The sequence below is a fragment of the Oryctolagus cuniculus genome, chromosome 6 (assembly GCF_964237555.1).
Source record: "Oryctolagus cuniculus chromosome 6, mOryCun1.1, whole genome shotgun sequence".
In the NCBI taxonomy this organism is placed as follows: domain Eukaryota; kingdom Metazoa; phylum Chordata; class Mammalia; order Lagomorpha; family Leporidae; genus Oryctolagus; species Oryctolagus cuniculus.
The window spans coordinates 106869753-106883289 of NC_091437.1; the positions used below are offsets into that span (position 1 = coordinate 106869753).

At 40.8% G+C, this 13537-nt stretch overlaps 1 long non-coding RNA gene across 1 annotated transcript; it reads left to right on the plus strand.

Annotated features, from left to right (window-relative positions):
- The first annotated feature begins 2505 nt into the window (after nt 1–2505).
- LOC138849932 (uncharacterized) lies at nt 2506–11752 on the plus strand. Its single transcript, XR_011389173.1, has 3 exons — nt 2506–2585; nt 4977–5068; nt 9992–11752. It is a non-coding gene; the product is annotated as an uncharacterized lncRNA (long non-coding RNA).
- The last annotated feature ends 1785 nt before the right edge of the window (nt 11753–13537 follow it).

Consider the following 13537-nt stretch of genomic DNA (forward strand, 5'->3'; position numbering starts at 1 on the left):
ATTTCCTGAAAGTAGAAATGCAGTTCTGAGAGCCAGAGCCCAGAGCTGATGTGGCAGGGACTAGGAAGCTGGATAGACGTTCCATCAGGGTGGCTGGAGAGGAGCGGGTAGAACCTCTGTGTATGAGCAGGGTCTGCACGGTTGTGGTTGGAGTGAAGTCCTCTTGTTGTCCCAGCAGCAGCCTCCCAGGAATGGGCTTGCAATTTGTCCCTCTCCATCAGAGTACTTGGGTTTGACTCCTGGCTCTGGTTCCTGCTAATGCAGATCCTGGGAGCCGGCGGTGATGGCTCCAGTAATTGGGTTCTTGCCTCCTGTGTGAGAGACCTGCATTGAGTTCCTGGCTCGCAGCTTTGGCCTGACCCAGCCCTGTCCATTGTGGGCATCTGGGTAGTAAACCAGCAGATAAGAGCACCTGGTGTTCTATCTCTCTCTCTCTCTCTCTCGCTCTCGCTCTTGCTCTCTTTCTCTCTCTCCATTCACCTCTCAAATAAATTTTAAAAAACTACAAGATAGCATTTCACATGCAAAAGATTAGCTAGAAAACATTAGAATAGACAGAAAAGGCTCAACAGCTTTTGAAAAATACCCAAACACAGTTAGAATGATTAAATGTATTTTTTGAACAAGCTAATATTTTGCATTTTAAGTAGAAATTTTTTTTTCAAATTTTTATTTATTTATTTGAGAGGCAGAAAAACAAAAACAGAGAGAACTCTTCTTGCCAGTAACTCAACCCAGGTCTACCAGGTAGGTGACAGAAACCCAACTACTTGAGCTGTACCTGCTGCCTTCCAGGGTGCACATCAGTAGGAACCTGGAATCCAACCCAGATACTCCCATGTGAGACCTGGGCATCTTAACAAGCATCGTTAAGGGCTAGGCTGGATGCCTGACCCAATACTGGCTTTTGATTGAATTTTTAGATAGCATTTTCGGCTTATTAACATTTAGCATTTAGATTTTTAAAATCTTTCACATTTATAACTAGTATGTTAAATCTTCCATTTACAATTTTCATTAACCCTCAGTAAAATTCAAATTAGTTTTAAGGTACAGAACATCTAATCCATTAAAGTAGTTCCTTCTAAGCATCTTTATTTCCTTTCCACTGATTTGAGCAGTTTTATTTTTTTCAAGTTGAAACTCTGCAAAGTGCTACCTATCTTTCTGTTTCCAAATTTCTTGTTAAAAATAAAAATGTCAGGACTTCATCTTTGATGGAATTTTTGCCTAATTCTAGTTTATTACAATTTGAAATTGTAATTTAATGTAATTTAAATTGTAAATGAACTTTAATTAAAATTTGAATTCTCTTTGTTTTAAAATTTAAATTAGTTAAATTGAAAAACACTTGCTGAAATTGTGGATTAAAGTTGACATGCCTTATGAGGAGCTGGTGAAACAATATTAAATGTGCTTAAGTTTTGGAAGAAATAATTTCATATGAAGCATCCAGAGTATATATTGAATGCCAAAGTTTTGCATGGAAAAATGGTTCAGATGGACATTTTCAGTAAACTTTTGTCACTATTTTAATATTCTAAAAGGATTATTTTATGATGTAGCTGATCAAGCCAATAATTTAGCCAATGCACAAAAATATTTTATTATACAAGGAATCTTCACAAAGTTTGTGGAAAATGGATAAAATAATTTTATTTTATTGCAAACAGATTTTGAAATCTGTTCACTATGTACAGTTGGATGAACTTTTCAAAGATCCCTAGAATATGTATTTGATTATCCATGTATGCAATCAAAAATCAAATTCTTAAATTAAAACTGCTTAAAAGTGCAGCATACAAATGTTGATCATTCCAAATATCAAGAATTGATGTTCAGTGGCTTGGCCTGCCCTAGAGGGACAGGATTCTGCAGTTAACAGGGGCTGGGTGATGTGATGCAATGGGGTAGGCTGCCCTTGGGATGCTGGCATACCATATCGGAGTGCTGGTTTGAGTCTGAGCTGTTCTGCTTCTGATCCAGCTTCCTGCTAATTAGCCTGGGAAGGCAGTGGAAAATGGCTCAAGTACTTGAGCCCCTGCCACCCATGTTCCTACCAGGATGGAGTCCTGGCTCCTGCCTTTGGCCTGGCCCAGCCCTGGCTGATGCAACCATCTGAGGAGTAAACCAGCAGACAGAAGATCTCTCTCACTCTGTCTCTCCCTCTCTCTCTATTGCTCTGCCTTTCAAATAAACGAATAAAATCTTTAAAAAAGTTAAAATAAGAACGTCAATAGTAATAGCAACTTCTATTCTAAATAAATGTAAGTCAGCTCTTTGCTAGGTACTCTGTACTAGTTGTTTTCATTTAATTGAGCAACTTTTTGAATTAGCATTATTATCATTTCACAGAGAAAGGATCTGAGATTCAAAGAGGTTAGTGATGTAAGTTGCCGGAGGGAAGCAGAGACAAGACAAAGGCCTGTCTGCCTTTTATAGATCCTAAGCTATGAAACACCAGATGGAAGTGACTCATCCCTGCCCCGGATCAGGAAAGCCAGAGGAAAGGAAAGAGGCTAGCGCTGCCTAAATGCAAAGAGCTCAGCATCTCTGTGGATTGCAGCATCTAGGACAAACAGCAGGTGAGCTGAGAGGGTTCCCCGTCAGCCAGCAGGAGTGGCAGAGGAGGCAGCATAGGCGACAGGTCAGGCCCAGGCACCTGGCCAGCCGGAGGGTCAGGCACCAGCATCTCCTGCCAGTGGCTGCAGCTTCGCAGTCCACACAGTCAGCCGCCTGCTGGCTCCTGGCTGCTCAGTGCTAGTCTCCATTTTTCCAATATAAGGCCTATTTTGTGTCTAATCAGTCTGTTACACACAGAAGGATGTTCTTTCTGTTCTTCAAATAACTGGAAGTCAGCCCTGCACAGCTGAGAGGGTGAGGTGGTCTCTTGTCTTGTAACCTTATAAAGGAGCTCAAGGGTGCATGCTCAAGCCCAGCTCAAGGCATAAAGCTGTGGCACAGGACTCCTCACAGCGAGAAGGACATGCGTGGGATGTTTTTGAGTGGCTTCTGCAGGGATGAGATTTGTGGGCTGACACGTTGCATGAGCCTTGAACCTTTCTGAACACTAACTAGTAAATACCCCTCTTCCCTTTCCTGTCACTTTTTATAGCTGGCGCTGGCCAGCCTGTGGCGATTATGCTGAATTTTCATACTCCAGTGACAGATCTGGGAGGTTGTGATATGCTCTGTCACACCGGTCACCCACTTGTGTCTTCCGCCTCCCCTCTGCGGCCTCAGCAAGAGCAGGGCTTGAGAAGGAGCGAGGAGGAACGTGGTGGGGATTTCCTTTTCTTTCTGCTCAGGATGACCGGGTACCACATTCATCAGATCATGTTTCTCTTTCAATCTCTTATCTCATACTCTTCTCAGATTGAATGTCCCTGATGAGTGAGATGGTGAAGTCTTTTTGTTAACTTTTTAAAGTTTGTGGTCAACGTGTTTTTTTTTTTTTTTAATATATTCATCACCATTGTCTAATAGAATGCTATCACAGCCCCAAAAGGAAACCATGTTTTCTCTAGCAACCACTGCCCTTATCTCCTTCCCAAGCCCCTGGCGATCAGTTTTCTCTCTGGTTTTCTGTCCTCTGACTCTTTAGATTCGCCTATGCTGAATATTTCATAGAGATAGATTCACACCATGTGGGCCTTTGCGTCTCATTTCTTTTACTTGGAATGTTTTTAATGTTTGTCCATGTTACAGCTGTTGCCAGGACTTCATTTCTTTGTGGGGCTGAATAACATTTCCTTTGTTTAGCTATCATCCAGCTCGTTTATTTTTTCACTCGTCAGTTGCTTCCATTTCCATTCTGAATAATGCTGCTACACACATTTGTTTCCAGGTTTGTATGGACATAGGTTTTCATTTCTGTTACCTGGGAGTGGGATTGTTGGGTCATGTGGTAACTCTATGTTTAAACCCTTGAGGAACTGCCAAATTATTTTCCCAGGTGACTACACCATTTTATATTCTCTGCAGATATACCAGGGTTCAAATTTCTCCACAGCCTCACCAACACTTATTATTGTCTCTTGGTTTTATTGTAGCCGTCCTAAAAATGTGAACTCATTTTTCACTTGATTTCCCTAATGGCTAATGATGTGGGGCATCCTTTCATGGGCTTGTTGGCCGTTAGTATCGCATCCTTGGAGAAGTGTCTATTCAAATGTTTGTCCATCTTAAAAAAAGATTTATTTTATTTATTTGAAAGAGTTACAGAGAGAGGTAGAGACAGAGACAGAGAGAGAGAGGTCTTCCATCCACTGGTCCACTCCTCAAATGACCACAACAGCCAGAGCTGAGCTGATCTGAAGCCAGGAGCCAGGAGCTTCTTCCAAGTCTCCCATGTGGGTGCAGGGGCCCAAGCACTTGGGCCATCTTCTACTGCTTTCCCAGGCCATAGCAGGAAGCTGGATCAGAAGAGGAACAGCCGGGACTAGAACTGGCGCCCATATGGGATGCTGGCGTTCCAGGCCAGGGCTTTAACCCGCTGTGCCACAGTGCCAGCCCCATATTTGTTCATTTTAAATGGAGTTACTTTTCTTTTTGATTTGCAAGAGTTCTTTAAATATTTGGGTACATATCTCATATCAGATATATAATTTGCAAATTTTTTCTGTGGATTATTTATTTTACTTAAATAAAATTATGATCTGTTTATTTTTAAGGAAGTGAAAAATATGAAGGGACAAAGGAAATCTTTATGTAGAAAGTGACATTAGGGCTTGGACTTGAAATAAATGATAAAAATAAAATAAACTTAAAAGTCACTAAAATAAAAATATGCATTATAATGCATGCAATACACATAGATTATTTAATTAGGGTGTGGCTCAACCAGCTCTTTTTGTGGCTTCATTTAAAACTTGGGGTTATGCAACCTGTTGCATTCAGCTGGAATTATTTACTAGAGCTGAAATCAAGTGACCTTGAGGTATTTGTGCCTAACCTGCTGCTTTGGTTACCTCCAGGCCCTGGATTACCCTGTCTTCCTGCCCAGAATAAACCTTTGTGTCCTCTATCCTGACTTCCCTGGGCCTGAGATTTGTTTGCCATCTGTGGGGTAAGCCCTTTGTTTCTTGTGACTATATTCCTCATCCTGATAAGCCTTACTCTGTGTCAAGTGGGACGGGGCACTAAGCAGCATCTGTTATGTTACTCAAAACTTACCCTCACCTTGAAGTTTGCCTCCCTGAATTCTGTAAAGTCTTCATCTGTGATCACTCCAAGCAGCTGAAATTTCCTTCACAAACAACTAGCCAAGGATATCTGTACTCGGTATTTTTGTTTGTGGATTTATGATAACTTTTTATGTTTTAAATGATACTCTCATGCTACTCCCCAGGGCAACTTAAAGACCAGCAACAACCTCTTTCTTGCTTCTTGTATCAATCAATTCTGATGGTTTACCAAATATCCATAAATGTCTCTTGGTAGGAAATAAGAATAAACCGAATAAAACCCACGTTTTTCAGGAATTATTGGGAGTGACTCTCAGAGAAATCAAGTCAAAGTGATGGATGGCATTTACAAAACTTGCTTTGATTTGTAGAATTTGCAGTCCATTGCATAGAAAGCAGACAGTGTTGTGTCTTGAGAGATAATTGACAATGAATCTTGATGTGAATGGGATGGGAGAGCGAGCGGGAGATGGGAGGGTTGCAGGTGGGAGGGAGGTTATGGGGGGGGGAAAGCTACTGTAATCCAAAAGCTGTACTTTGGAAATTTATATTTATTGAATAAAAGTTAAAAAAAAGAAAGTGAAAAGAAGACCATGAAAATTCTTCATAGAAACACACACACATGTACATGCACAGATACATGCACTCATGAACGCACAACACACACACACACACACACACACTAGCTTACAGAGCCAAGTCAGTCGTTTCCTAATGATTGCACACGACACATAGTGAAGCATTATAGCAAATTAATGCCAAGTAAGGCAAATGAGTTTTTTTTTTAATCTTTTATTTAATGAATATAAATTTCCAAAGTACGACTCATGGGTTACAATGGCTTCCCCCCCATACCGTCCCTCCCACCCACAACCCTCCCCTTTCCCACTCCCTCTCCCCTTCCATTCACATCAAGATTCATTTTCGATTATCTTAATATACAGAAGATCAGCTTAGTATACCTTAAGTAAGGATTTCAACAGTTTGCTCCCACACAGAAACATAAAGTGAAAAATAATAGATGATTTTTTTTTAATGATGATGAAATCAGATCAGACCTATTGTCATGTTTAATCCCAGTGAGAGTCAAGTTGGGAATTGATAATTTCTTTCTTTTTCTTTTTTTTTTTTTTACAGAAGATCAGTTTAGTGTACATTAAGTAAAGATTTCAGTCGTTTGCACCCCCATAGAAACACAAAGTGAAATATACTGTTTGAGTACTCGTTATAGCATTAAGCCTCAGTGTACAGCACGTTAAGGACAGAGATCCTACATGAGGAGTAAGTGCACAGTGACTCCTGTTGTTGACTTTACCAATTGACACTCCTGTTTATGGCATCAGTAATCTCCCTATGCACCAGTTATGAGTTTCCAAGGCTATGGAAGCCCCTTGAGTTCTCCGACTCTTATCTTGTTTAGACACGGTCATAGTCAAAGTGGAGGTTCTCTCCTCCCTTCAGAGAAAGGCACCTCCCTCTTTGAAGACCTGTTCTTTCCACTGGGATCTCACTCACAGAGATCTTTTTGCCAGAGTGTCTTGGCTTTCCATGCCTGAAATACTCTCATGGGCTTTTCAGCCAGATCCGAGTGCCTTTAGGGCTGATTCTGAGGCCAGAGTGCTATTTAGGACATCCGCCATTCTATGAGTCTGCTGAGTATCTCACTTCCCATGTTGGATCACTCTCCCCTTTATTTATTCTATCGGTTGGTGTTAGCAGATACTAGACTTGTTTATGTGCTCCCTTTGATTCTTAGTCCTTTCATTATGATCAATTGTGCACTGAAATTGATCACTTGGAGTAGTGAGATGGCATTGGCACATGCCACCTTGATGGGATTGAATTGGAATCCCCTGGTATGTTTCCAACTCTACCAATTGGGGCAAGTCAGCCCAAGCATGCCCCAAATTATACATCTCTTCCCTCTCTTATTCCCACTCTTATGTTTAACAGGGATCACATTTCAGTTAATTTTCAACACTTAAGAATAACTGTGTGATAATTACAGAGGATTAGCCTAGTGAGCCGCGGCGCCGGCCAAGGCAAATGAGTTTTTGCAACTAGAAATGGAGAGAATGTTGTTAGTATGTAAGACAAAAAGAAAAGAAGTACTAGTTAGTGACTGCAAGGCAAGGAATGAAGTGGAGTTGCCTAAAAGGAGAAGTAACAGCACATCTCACTTCACTGTGCATCAGTGAATGAGGTGTGAATTGTACAGATAAGCACGAAGTTAGCAATGTGCCTCCCACAGGCGACAACAAAAAGCTAGGAGAAGAAAGGATATCCTGAAATAAGAGAGGAAGCTTCTCTTCTCTGTCATCCTGAGAGATAACAATAGGAAGCTTTGAGGATGAGAGCTGTTAATTGATTGTAGATTGTTTTTGTTTTTGTCAAGTTCCCTTAGGTAAACAAAGGAAATCGATAAAACAATGGGAATTTCTGATCCATGTAGGAAATGGGAAATCTTGTCAGTAAAAGCTGGACAGATCCAAATTGATACAGAAGTGATGGAAAGTTCCATCATCTTCTGAATATTTGTCTGCTCTGAGAATATAGCGGAGCATCTACCACTTACATTCAGGCCGTGGGACTGGCGTGAGAGAAAGTTAATCAATCAAATACGTCAGCCGGATTTCTAGCCCTGCACCACAAGCTACTGCCGTGCTGTCCCGTGCTCGCCCTGAAGCGTGAATGTTTCTTTGACAAATGCAGAACTGCATGACAAACCTTGCCTCAATAGAGACCCTTTGGATAACCAAAGTTCATCAATAGTTTGGTCAATTGATGGATCCTCAAAAAGAGATATCCTCCAAAGCCAAAGGAATGGAAACATAATATTTACAAGTGGGAATATCATGTCAGGAATATCATACAGTGAAGCATCATAAATGTTGAAATGAAATCTCGCTTCATACGTCACTCAAAGAAGGGCATCAGGTTCAGGAAGAATATGTACATTCATAGTCTTCTTCTTCTTTTAAATACTTATTTGAAAGGGAGAGAGAGGCACAGGGAGAAAGATATCATTCTACCATCTTCTGATTCACTCCCCAAAGGCCCACAACAGCTTAAGCTGGGCCAGGCAAAAACCAGGAGTTAAGGATCCAATCCAAATTTCCCATGTGGGTGGTGGCAACCCAACCACTTGAGCCATTACCTGCTACCCTCCAGGATGTGCGTTTTTTTAAAAAAAATATTTATTTATTTGAAAAGCAGAGCTACACAGAGAGAGAGAGAGAGAGAGAGAGAGAAAGTCTTCTATCCGCTGGTTCACTCCCCAGATGGCTGCAACGCCGGGAGCTGCATTGATCCAAAGACAGGAGTCAGGCACTTCCTCCAGGTCTCCCACGTGGATGCAGGGGCCCAAGGACTAGGGTCATCTACTGCTTTCCCAGGCCATAGCAGAGAGCAGGATTGGAAGAAGAGCAGCTGGGAGTAGAAGTGGCACCCATATTCATACATGCAAAAGCCAATAGGCATTTAAGTATGTGTAACTAGTTAAATGTAAGTACAAAGCAAAAACAACAGAATTTTGAAAATACAAAGCAGTTATTAAAATTCTGTCCATTGTCCATTGGCTGCCTCTTGCTTATAAAAGCAATTACAGGCCGGCGCCGCGGCTCACTAGGCTAATCCTCCGCCTTGCGGTGCCAGCACACCGGGTTCTAGTCCCGGTCGGGGCGCCGGATTCTGTCCCGGTTGCCCCTCTTCCAGGCCAGCTCTCTGCTGTGGCCAGGGAGTGCAGTGGAGGATGGCCCAAGTGCTTGGGCCCTGAACCCCATGGGAGACCAGGATAAGTACCTGGCTCCTGCCATCGGATCAGCGTGGTGCGCGGGCCGCAGGGCACCGGCCGTGGCAGCCATTGGAGGGTGAACCAACAGCAAAGGAAGACCTTTCTCTCTGCCTCTCTCTCCCACTGTCCACTCTGCCTGTAAAAAAAAAAAAAAAAAAAAAGCAATTACAAGTGGATATATTAGATATGAGAATCATTGTCAAGCTAGTATTTTTCATCATTTATTTCCTATACTCCCAGTTTTTCCATATTCATTGGATAAGAGCTAGAAGTCTTTCAGTGAAATCTAATGAAGAAATTTGCTAGTCTAACCATCAGAGCAAATGCTCCAGCACCTGTAAGCGGCCAACTCCACACTGTGTTCAGTTCTGCTCATTTTCCCACTAGTTTCTCTTTTCAATATATTCCTCTGAAAGAAGGCTTTGGAGATATTTCATCTGTCTCTATTGGCTGGGGGGTGTTACCTCCCCCACCAGCTTTGATTGGCTAACAAAGAAAACAGTTACTAAGATCTACTACACAAAACCACAGAAAATCTAACCCTGAAGCTAAAGCAGCTGTTGACCTTTTCATCACTTCTGCATCTTGTGAGAATGACCTTCTGCCTGAGAAACGCACCGAGAAAGTCAATAGCAATTCTTGCCATTGCTTTGCGTGTCCCATCACTGCGCCAAGCAAAAAGCGAATGTGACTGGGGCTGGCGCACGCAGTGAAGAGAAGGTTAGGGGTTCTTTTGTAAGGCACCTCTGTCAGTTTTGCTGCTGTCAAAATCCATCTTTCCTTAAAATTCCTCAATTAAAATTCTTGCTGGAGAATTATCACTATAAGGGCATATTAAGAAATCATACTGTTTAAGATGTGTTGATGTGTTGCCACATTCTTAACATGTTATCAGGATGAGAAAATGAAAAAAAATATGAACAGAAGGGATTCTGTGGAATTTGTAATAGATTTGTTCATTGTTTCTCCTTCCATTTCTAACCTCTTCCCTCCCCCGCCCCTTTCTCTTCAGGAACTGGTAATAAAACCCTGTTACATGATTTTGTGAAGTCAGGACAAGCTCTGACGACCTCAGATGCCTGAAAGAAGTTAACAGGAGGAACAGGCCGGCAGCTTGCTGAATTTTCATTGAAAAGACAACAAATGCTATGGAATAAACAACTCAAAATGAGTGCTAGCTGATTCCTAAAGTAAAATTCCTTACCTGAATACTGGTGTTAACTGAACTAACTTTTGTGACGGAAGGATAATCTTTATGATCTTTATGATTATCCTTCCTAGGAAATGTTGAATTATTGGTTTTTGCAATCAAGTTGCACAGGCATGGCTTATTTCACCTCATCTTTTTTTTCAAAAATTATTCATTCATTTATTTATTTATTTATTTGACAGGCAGAGTGGACAGTGAGAGAGAGAGAGACAGAGAGAAAGGTCTTCCTTTGCAGTTGGTTCACCCTCCAATGGCCGCCGCGGCCGGCGCGCTGCGGCCGGCACACCGCACTGATCCGAAGGCAGGAGCCAGGTGCTTCTCCTGGTCTCCCATGGGGTGCAGGGCCCAAGCACCTGGGCCATCCTCCACTGCACTCCCGGGCCATAGCAGAGACCTGGCCTGGAAGAGGGGCAACCAGGACAGCATCTGGCGCCCCGACCGGTGTGCCGGAGCCTCAAGGTGGAGAATTAGCCTATTGAGCCACGGTGCCAGCCTCACCTCATCTTGATCCTCTCTTTTCACACATTCATCGTGAGAATGCAGATGTAATTCAAACCTGATCTATCCATTACAGGTTAAAACTGAAGCGATGAAATCAAATCTCTGTTTCTTTAAGTAAAAGTTTTTAATTGACAAAAATTGCATAATCATGTACAATATGTTGTTTTGAAATATGTATGTGTTGTGAAATGGCTAAATGAAGTAAAGAACATAATCGTTACCTCACATTACTTTTTTTTTTTTTTGAGGACATGAAACCTACCTTGAGCAATTTTAAGAATATAATACACTGTGATCAGCTGTAGTCACCATGCTGTATGATAGATCTCCTGAACTTCCTCCTCCTAGTAAAATTTTGCATCCTTTGACCAACATCTCTCCAACCAGCCCCCAGTAGACACCATTCTTCTCTAGACTTCTGTGAGTCACTTTTTTAGAATCCATATGTAAGTGAGACAATGTGATGTTTATCTTTCTGTGCCTGACTTATTTTACTTAACAGAGTGTCCTCCAGGTTCATCCATGTCATTGCAAGTGACAGGATTCCCTTATTTATAGAGCCTACAGAAATATATAGTCTATCATTGATCCATCTATCTAATCACTTTTCTTTATCCATTCATCCATTGACAAACACATTGATTCCATATCTTGGCTTTTGTGAATAATGCTGCAGTGAACACAGCAGTGCCGGTACTGTTTCATCACGTAGATTTCATTTCCTTTGGGTATATACACAAAACTGGAATCTCTGGATCCTATGTTAGGTCTATTTTGAAATTTTTGAACAATTCTTATACTATTTTCCATAGTAGCTGTACTAATTTACATTTCTATCAGCAGTGTGCAAGTGTTCCCTTTACATTCTTGTGGGTACTTATTTTGTCTTTTTGATAATAGTCCTCCTAACAGGTGTGTGGTGATATCTTATTGTTTTGATTTTTATTGTTGTTTATTAGCAATGTTGAACATTTTTCATGTTTATTAGCCATTTGTATTATTTCTTTTGAGAAATGTCTGTTCAGATCCTTTGTTCATCAATAAATTGGATCCTTTTCTTGAGTTGCTTGAGTTACTTATATGAAGTCTTCAACAAGTTAATGAGAAATGCATATTATGAAAAAACTGTGCAGGGATTTCAAAAAAACTTGCACCAAAATAAAATATTTTTAATTTTATTTTTTCCATAAATTTTTTGAAGTATCCCTGTATTATTCTGAATATTAACCCCTTATCAAATGTGTGGTTTGCAAATATTTTCTCCCTTTCTCTGGACTTCCTTTTTGTTTTGTGGATTGTTTCCTTGGCTGTGTCCATCGCACACAGGTTAACATCATAGTAATGAAATCAAATCTTTATGATTCGCTAGATTTTGTGGGATTGTGTTTCACTGTTCGTATCTAGTCCCAGAGCCTTTCTTGCCCCTTGTGGGTAAAGCCCTCTACGTGAAGTTTGCTGTCATCAATAAATTCAGGATTCTGACCTTTCCCATCGCGGCAGTTCCGTGCTCAGATAAATCTTGCATTGTTTTGGTGGTTTTAATGACCAGTTTCAAAACAATCACTTTAAAAAGAAACGCACACGGTAAACAATTCAAGCAGTAAAAAGTATACATAAGAAGTCTTCCTTTACGTGAGCAAAGCCTCTACATACAAACAGAAAGTTTCCTTTTTTTCAGCCTATAATTCAAAACTCTCCAGGATGTTTCCTCAATGTACTTCCCACCTGTTTTTTTTTTTTTTTTTTTTTTTTTTTCTACTGCAGGCATATACCCCCACTCTAGCCGTAACTGCCATCCAGTTCTTGGTTGGGTTCTGGGTCTTTGCTTTGCTGGTCACCGCCCATTCTCTTGCCCAAGACTTCCCAGGTTCAAGGCCCCCTCACCTGCCTTGGCGGATCTTGAGAATTTCCCTAGTTTAAAATGATCTTGCCTGCCCATTTCATCTTCTCTGAACCTTTTTTATGATTTTCATGATTTGTGACTTCCTTGCATTCACCTCCTGCATTTGCCTCCATTACAAGCAGAAGATCTAAGAGAGAAGAGATGAAGAAAGCTAGACTCTGGGTTCATCTCAGCCATTAGCAACTGTGCAGCTCAGATTAAGTCACCAAGCCTCCCAGAGGCTATTTCTCCCATCTGTTACTGTCTTGAAAACAAATAGCCAAGCACTGCAAGATGACAAACAGGAACTTGCTGCCCTGCCTCTATTGTATAGGGAGACACAGTCTGTCTTCCATATGTAAGTGAAAATAAACATTTCAAGTACATAAATCAGGTTATTACTGTTCTCAAGAAATACATGCTTGGTAGAAAAATGAGGAATGCATTTATTGAAGTGTATGAGCTCAACACTAGGAATTATAAATTGGAGTGATTAATGTGGAATCCCAAGTTCCATGGAACGTGTAATTAATGTACTAAGACTCTCCAGATAACTTGCAAGTGTGGATTGAATTCTTAGACTTCCATTGGTGGCCTTTCAAATTGAATAGAATCCTTTTAAGTTTTCTTAAAGTGTTGTTTATAGTATGAATTATGTCTTATGTGCTGTGAGGAGCCTGTGCTCTTATTTGAACAGTTAAAATGCTCAGTGCATAATTACTAACCTGCTGCTTGGAAAGAATTTCATTTAAATTGAATTAAAGCAGACTTTAATATTCATGAGGATAGAACTATTATCTGAATAAATCTATCAGACAGAGTTTTGTAGGAAGAATTAAATAAAGCTTAGCAACTTAATATTTTAATGAAAAAATATTCAATGCTGGACATAAACATAAAAACACTTTAACCTTTCAGGTCATGGAAATGAGCTTATAAAAGTCTCAGATCATATTAAGGCATAT